At 43.4% G+C, this 17,164-nt stretch overlaps 1 protein-coding gene and 1 pseudogene across 5 annotated transcripts in view; one reads left to right on the plus strand and one right to left on the minus strand.

Annotated features, from left to right (window-relative positions):
- Window positions 1–17,164, plus strand: part of AUTS2 (activator of transcription and developmental regulator AUTS2) — a 1,638,780-nt gene that overhangs the window by 444,656 nt on the left and 1,176,960 nt on the right. The window lies entirely within an intron of this gene.
- Window positions 14,083–14,201, minus strand: LOC148507542 (5S ribosomal RNA; annotated as a pseudogene).

Here is a 17,164-nt window from a genome sequence, read left to right on the forward strand (position 1 = left end):
TAGGCAATACCTGGTAGAGATGAGACGTAATGGGGGAGCTATACAATTCTAAATTGACAAACAAGGTACATGATCCTTACAAAATCATCAGTTCCAGGCTTTGTTCATTCTACCCGTAAGAATACCAGGCAAGTCAGCCATCTTAGATGCACTACAAAAGTTACAATTTGTGAGATAAGTAATACATGGAAATAAGACATACAAGTGTAAAAAATAAAATAACAAGATACTCATTGAATCAATAGTTCCATGTGTTCAGTTTTTTCAGTGTATCCTGACGATATACGAGTTTCATACTGTAGTTCCATTAACCTTTTTCCAATAATTGTAGGTACACTTAAGTACATTTGAGGTGGACAGAAAAAAAAATCTTTATTGGAATTCAAATAACAGGTAAGTAATTGATACAGAGCTTTAGGGATGGCAATGCTGAAATTACAGAGAAAGTCGCCTGAAGTTTTTGTTTGCTGATGAGATGACAATTTATGAATTGGATGGCAGCAGTATGTCAATATCTAAGTCTATAGCATACATCTGGAATTAATTAAATAAATCAGTTACTAAATTAAATTGAGTATACATATCTATATTTTTTTTTAGATTTTAAAAGTTTTACAGCAAAAGCAAGAGGGTCAGGAAAGATGGTATTATTTAAATAACCAGCAAGGGGGAAATCGCTTGGAGTGACTCAAGGGTGAGCAGGACAGCTGACAGATCTGATCAGCCCTGATGCTATAGGTGGCATGGCCAAGTGGAGGCGTGGTCACACACCATTGGATGCCTTAGTACAAATTATGCGTTACAGTGGTTATATAACTTCTCAGCCATCCCAGAGAGGCCCGGCCACGTTACACCTGCCAACCCCCTCTCGGGGGGTTACATACACGTACATATACTTCCAATAGTGAATAAAATTAATTTTATGCTTGTAGTGCCTGGTGTGGTGTATCACTTCTGTTTGATGCAATGTGAAAGAACTATTGTGGTGAATTTGTTTCTCCTTTTTATTAGCAGTTGCAGATGACAGATTAGTGTGAAGACATAATTTTTCCATCAGAAGATGACTCTGGAGAAGTGACTAAATGATGTATTATTTATATGCCTGATATACAGTTTTTTCATTATCACAATGTTAGAGATCCGGAGCTGTCACTCGACTAATGAGAGGAGTCATAGTTCCAAAATGTTGGGATGAATCCTCTTTCGCCATTCAAGTTCAACATATATGAGTGATTGATACTCTTTGGTGACTAGTCTAAGCCTGGTTGCTCAATATTGGTTTTTGTTATAGCATTGATCTTTGTTAATATTTGTGTCCAATATGTTTTAAAGACAAAATATACAAATCAGACATTGCCGGATAAATGGCAGGTTGGCTGGGGAAAGGGATGGGGCACAGGTTTGTAAATAGAGTGCAAAGCCCCAGATGGGTGCCGCCATGGCTGCTGTCATTGGCCCTCATTCAGACCCACTCGCAAGCGGGCGCACGTACGTTAGGCGTACGTACAAAATTATTTAAATTCAATGGCTCGCTCGTATTTTCGTTCGCATCTAAAATTCCTCCCTAAACTCAGGCGACCCCTCCTCTAACTAACGAGCGTGCGAAATAGCGAGCGTACATCCCCGAAATGGCTTGAAGGGAACGCACGCACAAGTGAAACCGGAAGTGGCCTTGTCAGATGTCGATTACCTGCTCCTTTATTCTGCCTACCTCCCTCAATCATATCATGCCAATCAATGTATCAATTAGCTTAATTGTTTTTTTTTTTCAACACAATGCAAGAAACTTTACTCTTGTCCGTGTTTGTGTTTACCCGCAGAATACGTACGGATGGAACATTCGCTTTTATTGTTCAAAAAACATGTGAACCACAATTAAACAATTGTTCTATTGCTGTGGATCCCCGCATATTTTCCGGGGTTCATTTCTTTATTTAAATTTGCAAACGCATGTCACTGCATCAAGCCTATCATAACTCTCCAGAGATTTCTGGCCCTGTTGAACACATGACTCATACACTAACCAATAAAATTGCTCCTGTTAATTTCCAAAATACATTAGCCAATCAGAAATTTTTTGCACACTTTATCAAAAATGTTTTGTATGAAAAACTCCATTGCCATCATGAGAGCCTCCGCATTCACCAGGCGCGAGCTGCTGGTGCTTACGGAGGTGATGGATCGCCGTATCACCAGCCAGCCTCCACCCATCACCAACCGGCAGAAGCGCTCCGCGTATGCGGAGGCACGGTCCCGCCTGCGGTCCTTGGGTTCACGCCGCAACATCGGGCAGCTGGAGCGCAGGTGGTCAGACCTGCAACGGCGAACGCCCCGCTTGCTGGCATGCTTTCGCATGCAGATCCTTGAAAGTAAGTGTTATGTATTGTGGTTTTCATGTTTGTGTTTGTGGGGCAAACTGCGTGTGCATGTTTTCCTGTCTGTCCTATTAATTATTTGTCCTCATATCTGCGTGTGCATGTTTTCCTGTCTGTCCTATTAATTATTTGTCCTCATATCTGCGTGTGCATGTTTTCCTGTCTGTCCTATTAATTATTTGTCCTCATATCTGCGTGTGCATGTTTTCCTGTCTGTCCTATTAATTATTTGTCCTCATATTTGCGTGTGCATGTTTTCCTGTCTGTCCTATTAATTATTTGTCCTCATATCTGCGTGTGCATGTTTTCCTGTCTGTCCTATTAATTATTTGTCCTCATATCTGCGTGTGCATGTTTTCCTGTCTGTCCTATTAATTATTTGTCCTCATATCTGCGTGTGCTTGTTTTCCCTCTATTTCTGTTTTTTACATTCTACTCCTATTTGCATGTTTTTTGTTGGTGGTTTTTTTTTTTTTATTTGGGCCCCGGATTTGCCCAGAAACTAACCTCAATTTGTTTGACATATTTTAGGAGGACAGCCAAGACTACGCCGTCACCGTCCGGCCAGACGGCGTTCCCGGCCACTATCCCCAACTCCCAGCCAACACTCCACCCCAAATATTTCCCCTATACCCCACTCCTCCCCAGCCTTCCAAGACCCTCTCCCAGAACTGTCGGGCCTCCTTTCCCTCCGTCCCACTTCCCCCTCTCCTCCACCCACCCCTCTTCCAATTACCCCCTCCCCGGAGTCCATCATTACCCCTCCCCGTTCTTTGGGGAATGAAGGCTCCTCCGAGGAGGAACATGGAGGGACTTCCGGAGCTCCCGTTTTGGCTCCCGGTATGTTTTTCTTTCTCATTTTTTTTAACCACAAACTGTTTGTATGTAATCATGTGTCGTGCCTTTATTCGTGCTTGTTTGGTTTACTTTTGGTGATTTAGCAGTTTGCCTTTACCTCTTCCTGCTGATTTCAACATACACATATCACACCTGTGTGAATTTGTACATAGGCCTTGTATTTTTGGCAGCACCCCCTTTTGGTTTTTTTTTTTTTTTTTTCGGTTTAGGAGTGATTTCGTTGTGTTTTTGTTTTTTTTAATGTGGATTCCCTATTGTTTTATTAATCCACACACTTTTCTCACCCACAGAGGAACAGAGGCGTCGACAAGAGGTGGACGATTGTGTTGGCCAGATGCGCCAACATGTCATTGGCATTCTTGTGGGCCTTGACCGGCTGTCTGGCATCCTTCGCCAGTAGTTTTTTTTGTTTATTTTCGTTTTGTAAATAAATTTTGTAGTTCTAATATACGTTCTGGCTCATTCTTTTTTTCAAAAACAAAAATAGTTTTCCCTGACATAAGTAGACTGTTCCTGCAAGGATTTCCCTTTTTTAAAAGTTAGATTGTATTTTGTATTTGTATGTTAAACAGCCACAAGAAACACATAACAGTAACAATGTCATTTCCCTTTTTGGGTGTAGTGTCAATTAGATATTTCGACATTTTACAGGTTCCTAGTTGGTGTGCAAGCTGCTTAGGCCAATCTTCAAAATCCAAAGGTTTGGACAGGCTTCCTTTTGGTGTGGGTTGGGAACCTGCAAACATATTTCAGTTTACATCAACTGGTGTCAGTACTGGATTACCCCTTAGTCAAATGTAAGGTGTGTTAACCTGGTTACACTTGCTGTTAACGTCCAAAAAAAGGAAGACCATTTCACTCTCCAAACATTTATTCACAACATAAATGAGAAATCAAAGTGGTCAGTCCCAAAAAAAAACAGTGATAATCTCAAATACAACACATACAAATAAAATATTTAATAAAAAAAAACAATCAAGAACTGGTTGACGAAGGACCATGCCAACATGATTCCACAAACATGGCGTTGCGATATGGGTTCCAGAATATATGGCCAAAATCACCAGATCCAGGTTTGGTAAGGGTAGCAGGAAGTAGTGAGCGTTGGAGTGGCAAAGATTATGTGAACAAACAGAAGATGGTGAAAAAAAATAAAATAAATTAGATGTTCGCAAACAAACACAAACACATTAGGTATAAACACTGTAGTTTGGGTCAAACTTACCTAAAAAATCTGGCCACCACATCATCGCGTATGGCCCCCCCACATACTGACCTCCGACCAACCTCGGGGGGGCCATCCTCAGGTAAGGCATCCTCTGGCTGCATTGGGACACCACTCCTTATGGCGATGTTGTGAAATATCCCACACAGGACCACAATTTTTGACACCATATCCGGCAAATACATGAGCTCGCCACCAGAGCGGTGGAGGCATCTGAATCGGCCTTTTAAAAGGCCGATACAGCACTCCACCACTTGCCTGGTGGCTGTAAGTGCGGAATTATACTCACTTTGTGGGCCTGGTGTGGGAGCCAAATAAGGAGTGAGCAGCCAGGACATGCAAGGGTATCCACTGTCTCCTGTGAAAAATAAGAGACAACATCAGGAACACTGTGTATCAAGCTTAACATTGTTATGTACTAAAGGTCTCCACTTACCCAGAAGCCACGCATCACCAGCTTGTAGGTTGGTTAATTTCTGCCATATCCCTGATTGCCGGATGACGAAGGAGTCATGTGCACTTCCTGGTAACTTAGCATTCAGGGACAGGATTTGGAGGGAGGCATCACATACCACCATTACATTCAGGGAGTGATAGTGTTTCCTGTTTCTAAATATTGCCTCCAGCCGTGCTGGAGGCTGAAGTGGTATGTGAGTACCATCCACAACCCCTATGATGTGTGGGAAGCCAGCTATTTGGTAAAAATTGGCCTTGGCCACACTAAGGGCACCCATATCCAAAGGCATTTGAATAAAATGATGGAGGTGCTTGAAAAGTGCCTCCATCACTGCCCTCAGGATCCGGGAAAAGGAGGATTGGGAGATGCCCGCCACTATTCCCACCGTTGTTTGAAATGATCCTGAGGCACAGAAATGTAACACCGCCATAAATTGCGTCAGTGGTGGTATTGCTGTTGGACTGTCAATTTGCCGCTCAAGATCACTTTCTATTAATGAGAGAGTGTCTATGATGATTTTGGGAGGTAGACGGTAGCGTCTTAAAACCTCATCATCGGGCATTCCAAAAAGGGTGACACGTGTTCAAAATATCTGGGGCCTTGCATGCCTACGATGCCTATGCCTGGGATGAGATTGAGGTTGGTCGGCTTCCGGGAGCATGGCCAGAACAATCCGCCCCAGATCAACCTGAAATTCAAAGATTTCAAAGTAAGGCTTTTGACCCACCCCAAAACTATATTAAAACAACTTAGCTTGATGATACCATCCATTGCTGCTTACATGCCGGGGTATTGTCATGATACGTCCAAACTGAAAATAAACAACAAAATTACTTGACACATTTCACTCTGTGCATTTTTGTTTATTCATTTTGTGCTAGACCAAAGTTCAAATATGCCAAACACCCATTTAGCAAAACCGCAAAGCGACATTTAACACAGTACATCAAAACGGGTCGAAATGTTGGCTCAAAAAGCGAAAGCTAAACCACCAAAAAGTTAGAATGATTATTAAGCTGTTTAAAATGCGCTAATTAGTTCGCTAATACAAGTCACAAGAGTAACTACTAAAAATGCGCTAATTAGTTCGCTAATACAAGTCACAAGAGTAACTACTAAAAATGCGCTAATTAGTTCGCTAATACAAGTCACAAGAGTAACTACTAAAAATGCGCTAATTAGTTCGCTAATACAAGTCACAAGAGTAACTACTAAAAATGCGCTAATTAGTTCGCTAATACAAGTCACAAGAGTAACTACTAAAAATGCGCTAATTAGTTCGCTAATACAAGTCACAAGAGTAACTACTAAAAATGCGCTAATTAGTTCGCTAATACAAGTCACAAGAGTAACTACTAAAAATGCGCTAATTAGTTCGCTAATACAAGATAAAAAATGGACTTACCAAGAGCAAATATCTAAGATGCAAAATCAAAAGGTCTTTGGGGTTGAAAATAAACAAAATCTAAAATAGAAGAAATTAGGGATCCAAAAATTACAAAATATACGAAACACAATGAAACAACAATTGAACAAAAGTTAGACTTCACAAAACTTACCAAATCAACAAACGAGGTCCCAAAAATATATTAACCAACAAAGATAACGGAAAAAAAAACGCAAATCTAACCAACAAACGAATCTCCAACCTCCAACTCCTTTCTACGCAATCAATAAACTCCAGCCAAGATAACCTCCAACAATCCAAAAACGCCACCTCGACTTGAGACACACCAAGCCATAAATAGTGTTTCGTTTCCCGCACAAATTAAGGAGGGATCATAGGGCCGCACAATCAATGATGTGGCCGCAAAATAAGGACGCATGTATAAATACGTCACGAAAACACATTCAAATTCTGGTGTATTTCTTGTTTGGACCTCAGACATGGCGACAGACCAGGGAAAAAATGCACAAGAGTCAGGCGGTAAGTCTTTCATGCATTTTCTATCAACGATTAATTTGAAACATAAGATTAGGCAAGTTGTGATTTTGTGAATTCTGTAAATTTACACAAATAGGTGAGGAGGATGACATGGAAGAGGCTGCTGGGCCCAGTATTCCGGCCAAAGCGGGCAAAAAAAAAAGGCAGCCACATTTCACAAGAAAGGAGATGGAGGTTTTGATCCAGAAGTGTGTGGACATCCTGCCACAGGCAGACAGGAATATGAGTCTAAGCCAGAAGTGGAGAATGTGGGAAGAGGTAGCCGTTGCTGTCAATAGAGTGGGTGATTATGTCCGTCTAGCCCGGGATGTCAAACGGCGGTAAGTAAACCCTTGCCCCCCCTAAAAACAAACCCCATTTTAAACCAAAGGATAATGGCTTCCATTTTTCCCCACAGATGGGGCGACTTCAAATATTGCCTAAAGCAAAAACTCGCGGACAGGGCTAGGCATGCAAGGGGGACAGGTGGGGGTCCCACCCCTGTGTCATTGGAGTTGACGGATTTAGAAGAGCTGGCACAGGGGTGTGTGCAGCCTGTGGAGGTGTTTGGCGTGTCCAACATGGATACGGACATGCCAGACTTTGCGGCTCCTCATGTTGGCCCAGGTAAGTATTGTGATGTCACCAACTCTGAAATGCTATTGTGCCAATATGTAGATTCTAATGTGACTCTTTTCTCATTTTTCAAACAGAGACACAGGCGGATGAGTCTGCTCCAGAGGGAAGCCTTGGCCGCAGAATTTCTGCTGGCTCTGCAGGGGAGGAACCAGTACATCCGGCTGAGGACCCTGCAGAAGCCAGTCCAGGGCGTGCCCCCTCGCAGGCAGTGGGCCTCCTCACAGAACTCAATTTCAAATCGGATTTCCATACGGAGATTCTGCAGAGGATGGACGCCAGTCTGATACGGGTGGCTGAGGCCCTGGAGCAAAATGCTGCGGCCAACGTGACCATTGGTCAGGCCCTGGCGGAAAATACCAGGGCCAACATCCGCATCGCCGATGCCCTGGAGCAGCTCGTTCGCCAGCACATGGTGGAGCCGACCTCCCTTCCTGCCGGAACATCAGGATCCTCCACCTCTGGCACAACATCAGCCAATCCTCCAAATGTGCCTAGCCCTGTGCCTAGTCCAGAGGCCACAACATCTGCCTCTGGACAGGCCAGCCCGATGGCATCCCGGACCCGGTCTGGCGCCCACCCTCCCCCATCCAAACGGGCGAAAAAACGGTGACAGCAATGGCGACTTTTCCCACACTCCTTCTGTGCTTGGCTCATATTCCTTTCTGGTCAAAACTTCCCTCTCCTTTCTTGTGAAATGTTTTTAAGTTATTTTTGTACGTTTATGTTATCAGTTATTGATTATTTATTTTTGATAAAAAGTATCTTTGGCAGAAAAAAAAAAAAAAAATATTATGCCAATTGGTTTGTGTTTAAACAATAAATTTATGATAAAAATCTGACATTGTATTGTGACATTATTGTACAAATGGGTTACATTTAATCCTGGCCCTAAAGGCAAAAAAGGACACAAAAAACCATTTCATTTGTATAAAAAAAAGGCCTCTTGAAGGAACGTTTAAAAAATCACATAACGATGCAAATTCCACATTAAAAAAAAAAAGGGGAGCTAATTAAAACATGATGACATTATTGTCACAATAGGCCATAAACAACAAATTGAGGCCAAAAAAACCCCCAAAAAATGTACGCCAATTGATTGTGTAATCCTGACATTAGCAGGTATGATTTCCACCTGCGTACGGTTTTGTGCTATCCAATAAACTGCTTTCCAAACACATACCAAGCCGGTTTTCAATACAACACTAATTGCTTTTGTGACCACCCGCGATTAATCGCTGCAACATCATGGAGTCCCGGGACGGAGGAGAAGGCCATCGCCAATGTGGTCGAGTAATCCAGACCCTAAACTGTGCGAGCATTTTGAAGGGAAAGAGGATGTTCCAGTGACGTATGTGACGGTCCGAACACATTTGACGTTCGCATCTGCTAATGTATGTACGCCCCAAAAACGCCTCGCCACGCCTGCGTTTTTCCATCTCCACCCCCGTCAACACCCAAAAACGCCCTGTTCTGTCAATCACATTTGACATGTCACTTCCTGTACGCTATTTTAGGAACGAGAGAAAAAAAGCTCGCAATCTGCCGTACGCACATGCGCAGTGTAACACCGACGCATGCGCGGTTAGTCAACATCGGAACGCAACGAGCGTACTGCTGTTTGCGAGTGGCTCTGAATGAGGGCCATTGTCCCGATGATGAATGTTGATGACCAGCTGGCAACAAGACAGACAACAAGGTGTCCTGTTATGCAGAATCAACCTCTAGATAAGCTGCTGGCCAAAAATGATGGCTTTTACTACCCCCCTCCCCAGTACATTAACAAATTCTTCTCCTGAATCTACGTGGGCACCCCATGAGTTACAGTACTGCCCTGAGTTGGGGCGTCTGGGGATCATGGGTATAAAATACTAGTGACTTCTGGGGCAATATGTGGATACAATTGCTGACCACTAAGAAAAAAAAAAACGTCACAGTGCCTCTCATAGCACATGCGCTTGTTTGGGTGAGAGGCGAGCAACATTTTTGGTAGGGGCCCCACAAGTTATTTGCCCTCAGGTCCCCACAAACCTTAATCCAGCCTTGAAACTAGATATGGAAGATATTAGATTGTGGTATGTTTCTAACATGAATCAAGGTTGGTAGTGTATATTGTGTCCAATGTAATTGGAGAGTGATGCCAGTGCTACAATATTTTGTAGCTTGCTTCAAAAGTCATTATATAGAGGATAGGTCATTCATAATTGTAGCTAACAATATGTGGAGGTAAGGGCCATTACGATCTTACAGAGACCTGATATTGCCAAATTCCTAAGGGTTTGGTGAGCACTTTTTCAATTATAATTTCTTCTCCTTTCTGACTTATTCTATGTAATGCAGGCACTGTGGACTTAAATGTAAGTGGCCCATACATGAATGAAGCCTGGCTGTCAGTGATATTACATTGCTATTGAGCATGAACTACACATTAATCATAGCATCAATCCTAGTATGTTACATGAATTTCCCTATGGATAAGAGAGCCAATAGATGCACTGTGATTATATTTAGCGTATCTTGTGTGTCAAGTATGGATGTTGTATACACATTTCATTTGCATCTCCACTTTGGGCGTGTTGGCGGTATTGCGGGCTATGCAGAGTAGGATGGAAGTATAAATATGCTTGCTTCCATATGTATCACTTGCACCAAGTAAAGTCTGGGGCAAGCATGTACAATTGATGATGAGGATGATACTGATGCTGTATATTAGACTAAGTGTACAGATAGGGGGTGGGTGCAACTGGAAAAATGCATACTAATTCATATAGTTCCATGCGCATAATGTATTTAATTCAAGATTAGACCCTCTGCATACCTCCCAACAAATGCAAGTTTAAATTAGGGAAACTTTGCCTGCACCTCTGCAAGGCCATGCAAAAATAAGGAGAATGGTATAGCGGGAAGGGTGTGTTCTTGCTGCATGCTCCCATTTACATCACTCCGGGGGCCTGCTCAGCATTCCTGGAGATACTGAACTGGCCCCAGGCTCTACCCCACACTGTAAATTTGCACATGGTTTCTATTCTGCCACTGCAATGCTGCAGAGCAGTGATGAGAGAGTGCTGCTACCAACTCCTCCCTCCCCCACAGTACACTGTGGCCTGTTAGAAAGCTGTGCATACATGCTGGGCACTAGGACCCATAGTCTGCAGGGAGGACTGACCTCCAACCTGAATTGCTAGTGCACATGTAACTGCAGCCATTTTTACTGTGTAGTGTGACATGGTGGGAGACAGCTGTCTCCTACTTAGCTCCTATAGAAACTTGGTTATTATCTGCCTATAAAGCTATTGCAGCATCCTGCATCACTATACTATACGTTTGCACTTTGCAGCATACACTCACTTGCTGGTGATCTGGTGATCTGTATAGAACCCTGTTTTGCTCAAGCTCCGCTCCAGCACCAGTGTGCATGTAATAGTGAGTATGGCTGTACATGCTATCTATCGATAAATCAACACCACTAGCTAAGTCATTGGTTTGTTCCTAGTTTGAGTCATTCACTAGAGTGTGCCACTGCCTACATAACTCGGCAATATCAACACTTGCACATACATAATTTCCAACATGGCCCACAGGTGGGATAGCAGGACAGTGCTCAAAAAGTGGGACTGTCCCATCCAAAGTGGGATGGTTTTGGGTATGACTATGTGTTCCCTTAGAAATCAGTGTGAAATTTAGAAATGTATACAAAGCTGTTCCCTTAGATCTTAGTTAAAAAAAAACCATAGGAGTGCTGTAAATAGTAGTCAAGTCATGAACATATACTATACAAAGTCTTAAAGGGGTTAATGAGAATAATTGTTTTATCTTATCCATATTGTGAAGTAACTATTTGTCTTTATACATTGTACAATCTGTCTGACTATAATTTTTCACCAAGAGTGATTTATGATTAGACAGACTTGGAAACACACTCAGATTGTTTTTAGATTACAGTCTGATTAAACAATGATGTATTAGCTTTTCTCTCTGTTGACATGTGGCAATACTTATTTTCTCAGGCGCAAGTTCTGCAAACATATAATGACATCTACCAAATGTTCAAAGAAAATGACCAAATGTGTGTGCAGTCTAAGATTTATATTACAGCAGTATGGGTTGTTTGCTACTAAAATTGCAGAAACCACAATATGATCAATATATTTATATTATCAAAAATCACAGAAAATACTCCTACAGATTCCTGTGGAAGAACTGCCTTATATAATTACTAATGTCATAAGATTATTGCTTTGTTTAAATAAAATTAACTAAAACCAACAACTAGAAAGTATAATAGTAGTACAGTTTGGATAAACCATTTGGAGTGATTTGGCATAAAAAATAGAAAATGCTACATGAAAGCATGTATTTGACTGAGGATATATTATTGCCAGTCATCATGTATACTGTTGGTTATTTCTAGAATCCTAACCCTTTATTATTACATATATTAAGTGTAACATTAAAGCTGGGTACATAATGTGCCGACGGTTTCGCTGTCACAGCGGGTGATCAGGTAAGCTATACAGACTTACTGATCGGCAGTTCAATATGTGTTCCGTAATGTCACAACTGGGCAGGCATTTGAATTTGTCCGCCCAGTTGAGCTTTAAGTTGTAGTCCCTGCAGCAAGTGTATGGGTGGTTGGCTGCCCACCTTTACACACAGCCACATGGTCCGATATATATCTGCAGTTATATCGGCCATCTGCTGTGCTGCAGACCAGATGCAATATGTGAACAATGTTGTTCACAGACATATTGGGAGTACACAAACACAGAAGAGCCTGTTTTACACTAAACCACACAATTCAATCACAACTTACTATACATTGTCTGGCTTGCCCTAGGCAAAATGCAAGCTAATTATTGATTGGTTGCTTCTGTTCAGTGGGTTCTTGCTTTAAAAAAAGTGTGTTATAAAATGTACTTACATCAAAATGTAAATGAGCTCTAAAGAAGTTATAGCTTGGTACATATATATCTATATATATACTCACAACTGGTTCCATGTAAGTGGCCATGAGAAACCTTATTTAAAAACGCATGCAGCAATAGGAATGACTTTGCCTTATAAATAATGCAGGGAAATGATCCCATTTGAATGCAGATACCATTGATTTTTTTTCCCAAGTACTGTATATAGCAACTACATAAAGGGGGTAAGGTGCAATCAGGGAGATCGCTAGACCCTTCAGGGAGTCAGGAAGATTACTGCTATTTCAGGGAGTCTCCTTGACCATCAGGGACAGTTGACAAGTATGGATAGCCCTCAAATCAATCCAGCAAGGAAGAGACTAGACTTGATCAGAGATAGAACAATTATAATAATTTAACCTAATAAGTCACATTGATAGCACTTAAAATGATATTTCTAAAATAAGAGGCATACTTAAACATTTTTTTATTAATATATCAAGAAATGTATAGTAGAAGATACCAGAGCCGTAACTAGACTTTTTGGTGCCCTGTGCCAGAACGAGCATTGGCGCCCCCCTCATTTTTCAAAGAGACATAATGCACCCAAAAAAGGGGAATGGCCTCATGGAGAAGGGCCAGGGAGGAGATCGGAGCAGCCAGGAGCTGGTGTGGATGAAATAAGAGGAATCTACAAGTGAGAATGATAATAAACAGAAATGTCACAGGCCCAAACAGCACCTCCTGATCTGTGGTGCCCTGTGCCATGGCACCGGCCGCACTACCCTAGCTACGGCCCTGCAAGATACTATAGGGTTTATTTTAACCATCCAATAAATTTACAGAACATGCTTTTTATTTTATGTTCTCTTTCCCATACTCAAAAACTCATGAAAGTGAAATAATGAATGGCTTTTGAAGGATACATTATGGTAAAAGTAATCATGGGGCCAACCTGGGTTTAGTCTGGGATATAGATGAGCGGTTCGGCTTCCTTGGAATCCGAAAACACCCAAACTTCCAGGATCCGAGGCAATCCTTTCCGCAGCTCGGATCTGCCTGTCTGCCTCTGATCCCTAGCCGAGTCAAAACCCCAAGATCACGCTGTCGGATCTCGTGGTTTTGTCTCGGGTGCCAATTTCAAAAGTCTCATTGAAATGAATGGGTGACGGCTGATTGGCTGAGAGAGCTGTCTGTCATGGCTCTCAGTCAATCAGACTTCAATGGGACAGGCGGATGCAAGATGGCGGCCCCCACCGCTCCGAGAATACCGCCACTTGCAGTGCTGACACCGCCAGCACTCCAGCATTTACTAAATCCTGACTCGGCCGGCAACTCCGTACTGAGGACACCGCCGGCACATCCGCACTGAGGACACTGAGGACTTCTGCACTGTACAAAAAACAAAGAGCCAAGAAGGGCTAGTTGTTGGGGCACTCTTAAAACAAATGTAATAAATGTAACCCTTATTAGTAATTATTAAAAAGCTGCGGATCTCCTCATTTTAATAGAATAAATGGATACGGCGAAATAAATATTCAAATAATTCTGGGTAATCATGCTCCTATAAATTCTAGATTATTTATTCACATCATACAGGAGTTTTGTACCCGTGGTGATCCTGAAATCAACATAAACCAAATCAAATGTAATCACTTATGTCCCTGCTATTATACACTTAGTCCTGTTCTGCTCCTAAATATTACCTACAACACCCAATATTCCCTGGTGGTCTCCCATCCAAGTACTAATCAGGCCCAATCCTGTATGGCTTCCAAGATCAGACGAGATTGGGCATGTTCAGTAAGGTATGGTTGTAGGGCTATATAAACAGGAGATTGGGGGGTCCTGGTGTAATATATTTAAGGGCATTATGTAGGACTACATATTAAATATTCAATTCAACATACAAATGTAGCCCTATCATGTAAAATATAATACAATTATTGCATGAAATTTAATTCAATGGCCTAATTATGAGACTAAGGGCCTGATTCAGACCCACTCGCGAGCGGCTGTCCGCTCGCAAGTGGGTCGATGTTATGCACTGAGCATGCGCACGACGGAGGGAGCTCCGTCGTGCGCATGCGCCAGACACGACGAGCGAAGGAAAGTCCTTCGCTCGTTGTGTCCGATCAAAGGGGGCGTGCTGTCAATGTTGATTGACAGCACGCCCCCTTTGGTGGGCGTGCCGGGGGCGTGCCTCCCTGACGGGGGCGTTCCCACGGGAACGCCTCCCGTCAGAAGCCGGCCCACTGACATCACTAGTGATGTCAGTGGGAGTGATTTTGGCTCTGATAGAGCCAAAATCACTCCGGAGCTTGCGGTTGAAAACCTCAACCGCAGGCTCCGGCTCGCAATTTCGATGGTCGCGATGGTCGAGACCATCGCGGCCATCACAAAGCACGCTCGTATAGCCTGTGGGTGGTGACCCACAGCTATACGAGCGTCCAGGAGGACGCTCCATGAAAATGGAGCCCGGCCCTCATTCAGAGCGTGCGCTCTGCTCAGAGCGTACGGCTCTGAATGAGGGCCTAAGTTGTATGTTTGAAGCTTTAATGCAGGGCCTAATTCAGAGATGTACGCCCATCTCCAGTGGATGAAGATCTGTGTATGTGTAGAAGCCACCCAGGGCATGTGCAGAATCTCCCTGTGATGTTGGTCGCAGTGCCCTGGATGCTTCAGCCTGATTTACCGGCTGCAGGCATTACAGGGCAGAGCCAGACACCATTTCCCAGAACGGAGGCATGTCACCTTAATTTTGTGGGAGTGCCGAGGACAGTGACTGCATCTTCCTACGCAGAGATGAGGTGCCCATTCTGAGTAGCCTTAGGTTCCATCAGATGGCTATTGCTTTGATCAAGGGTTGTGACGTAGATCCGTGGTTGTGTCTTCCGACACAGCCCTCGGATGTGCGATGTCAGCAGTATGCATCTTTTTACACTAGATGTGTCCTTCAGTATTAGTATAATTTCACACAACTGCTGCTTACAAAGATGCAACACTCTGAATCAGGCACACAGTGCGCAAAGAGCCCTTGGATTAGGGCCGGAGCAAATGCCCTGTCAGTTTCACCCATGTCGCTACCTTTAAGCAGGGTCGGTGCACAGACAGCCTCACACTGCACTCTTCTTCAAAACCCACCCAAGCTGCACCACCAACCCATTCACACACCCCACCTCTCAAAGCTGCCAGCTAAGAAATATAAAAAAAGTAATGACAAAAAAGATAAGTGTCACAAACTCACGGGCGGATTGTGGATGCTACCCGTATTCAGGGAATTAGCTAGACCTATTCCTGAGGCGCGGAGTCTAATGTGCCGACAGTTTTCACCAGGGACCCTCGCAAGAAGGTATGGACTTGGCTGCGTCCGACACACAGGTCACGGCCCTCAGGTTGGGTTTCCTTATACAGGTGCTAGCAACTTGGTCAGTATACAGGAGACTTGAGCGTAGTCGACTAGCCGGGTCGGAAGCAAACGGATGAGATGGTACCAGGGAGCAGAGACGTAAACGGGTCACAGGGAATAGCCGAGATCAGAACCAGATATCAATGTAGAACCAGGGTCAGGCAGAATCAGAGTCACTAACATGCCAGGGGTCAGAACCAATAATCAAGATATGCACAGGAACTGGAGTGCTCCCAGGAACTTCCTTCCTTAGGTCAGAGTTCAAAACTAGTCCCAATCAGCGCTTCCTATTACGGTGCCTGTCCCTTTAAATTCTTTAGCAGAGCGGCGCGCTCGTTGCTAAGGAAGCCGTGGCCACCTGCACACAGCCACCGGGGGAGAAGAGGAGCAGCTGACAGCGGGTACCGGGGATCTCCCGTCCGCTGTCACACGCCAGCCAGGACTCCAGCATCGCCCGACCAGGTAAGAGCGACCTGGATTCAGCGGCGCCATGACAAAAAGTACATAACCTGACCAACAGGTGGCCACATCAGGTCAGTGGCCACTGGGAAAATTCCTGGTGAGCCCCATGGCCAATCCATGGCCATGGATTCCATGGATTCCTGGTGAGCCCCATGGCCAATTCAGCGATGACTGAATCAAATGAATTGTTTTGCTCTTAAGCACAATAGGTAATTCTGAATTCAAATTGAAGAACAAATGGCAGCAAAATCACAGGCCCAAAATTCAACCAAAAATATTCAGACTATATTATTAAGAATGGGAACTGTACAGTACTTGTTGAAATATACAGGCGGGAATAAAGTTAAATATGCAAATGTAGATCATGGAGCTCAATAAATAATAATATGAAGGAGTGAATCTGTGAGCTTTAAATTACATTAACAATATGAAAATAAAATGTATATGCAAATAAATGATTTTTATATAGACAATGAAACCTATTATACAAGATCTAGTGAAAGTCAGCAGAATGCTAGGTCAGCATCTATAGAATCCAGAAGCCACTCATGCCATCCCAAACCTGCAGCTCCTGTGGGACTTAAATTCAAATAGTGACAATTGGCATGATTTAGATTTGGACACTGTTGTGCCATCAGACGCAGGCGGCCGATGGTTTCAGCTTGCGTCTGAGCCACACTGCGCAAGCGCCCCAATGGTTACCACTAAGGGATGCAGAGCAAAGTTAGATCTAGAGATGTGGAATTTCAGTGGGTGTTCCTGGGTGATAACTGGAGGCTGTCTAGCCAGATAAGGGTGTGTCGCAGGTAGCCACTGTGACTTTTTCCACAGTTCAACTAATTTTGGCGGCCATGTTCAGACAGACATTCTGCACCTCCATAGGGCTGGTGCAATGTTTGATGTGGCGGCCAATG

The sequence above is a fragment of the Taudactylus pleione genome, unplaced genomic scaffold (assembly GCF_031769625.1).
Source record: "Taudactylus pleione unplaced genomic scaffold, aTauple2 ptg000391l, whole genome shotgun sequence".
Taxonomy (NCBI): domain Eukaryota; kingdom Metazoa; phylum Chordata; class Amphibia; order Anura; family Myobatrachidae; genus Taudactylus; species Taudactylus pleione.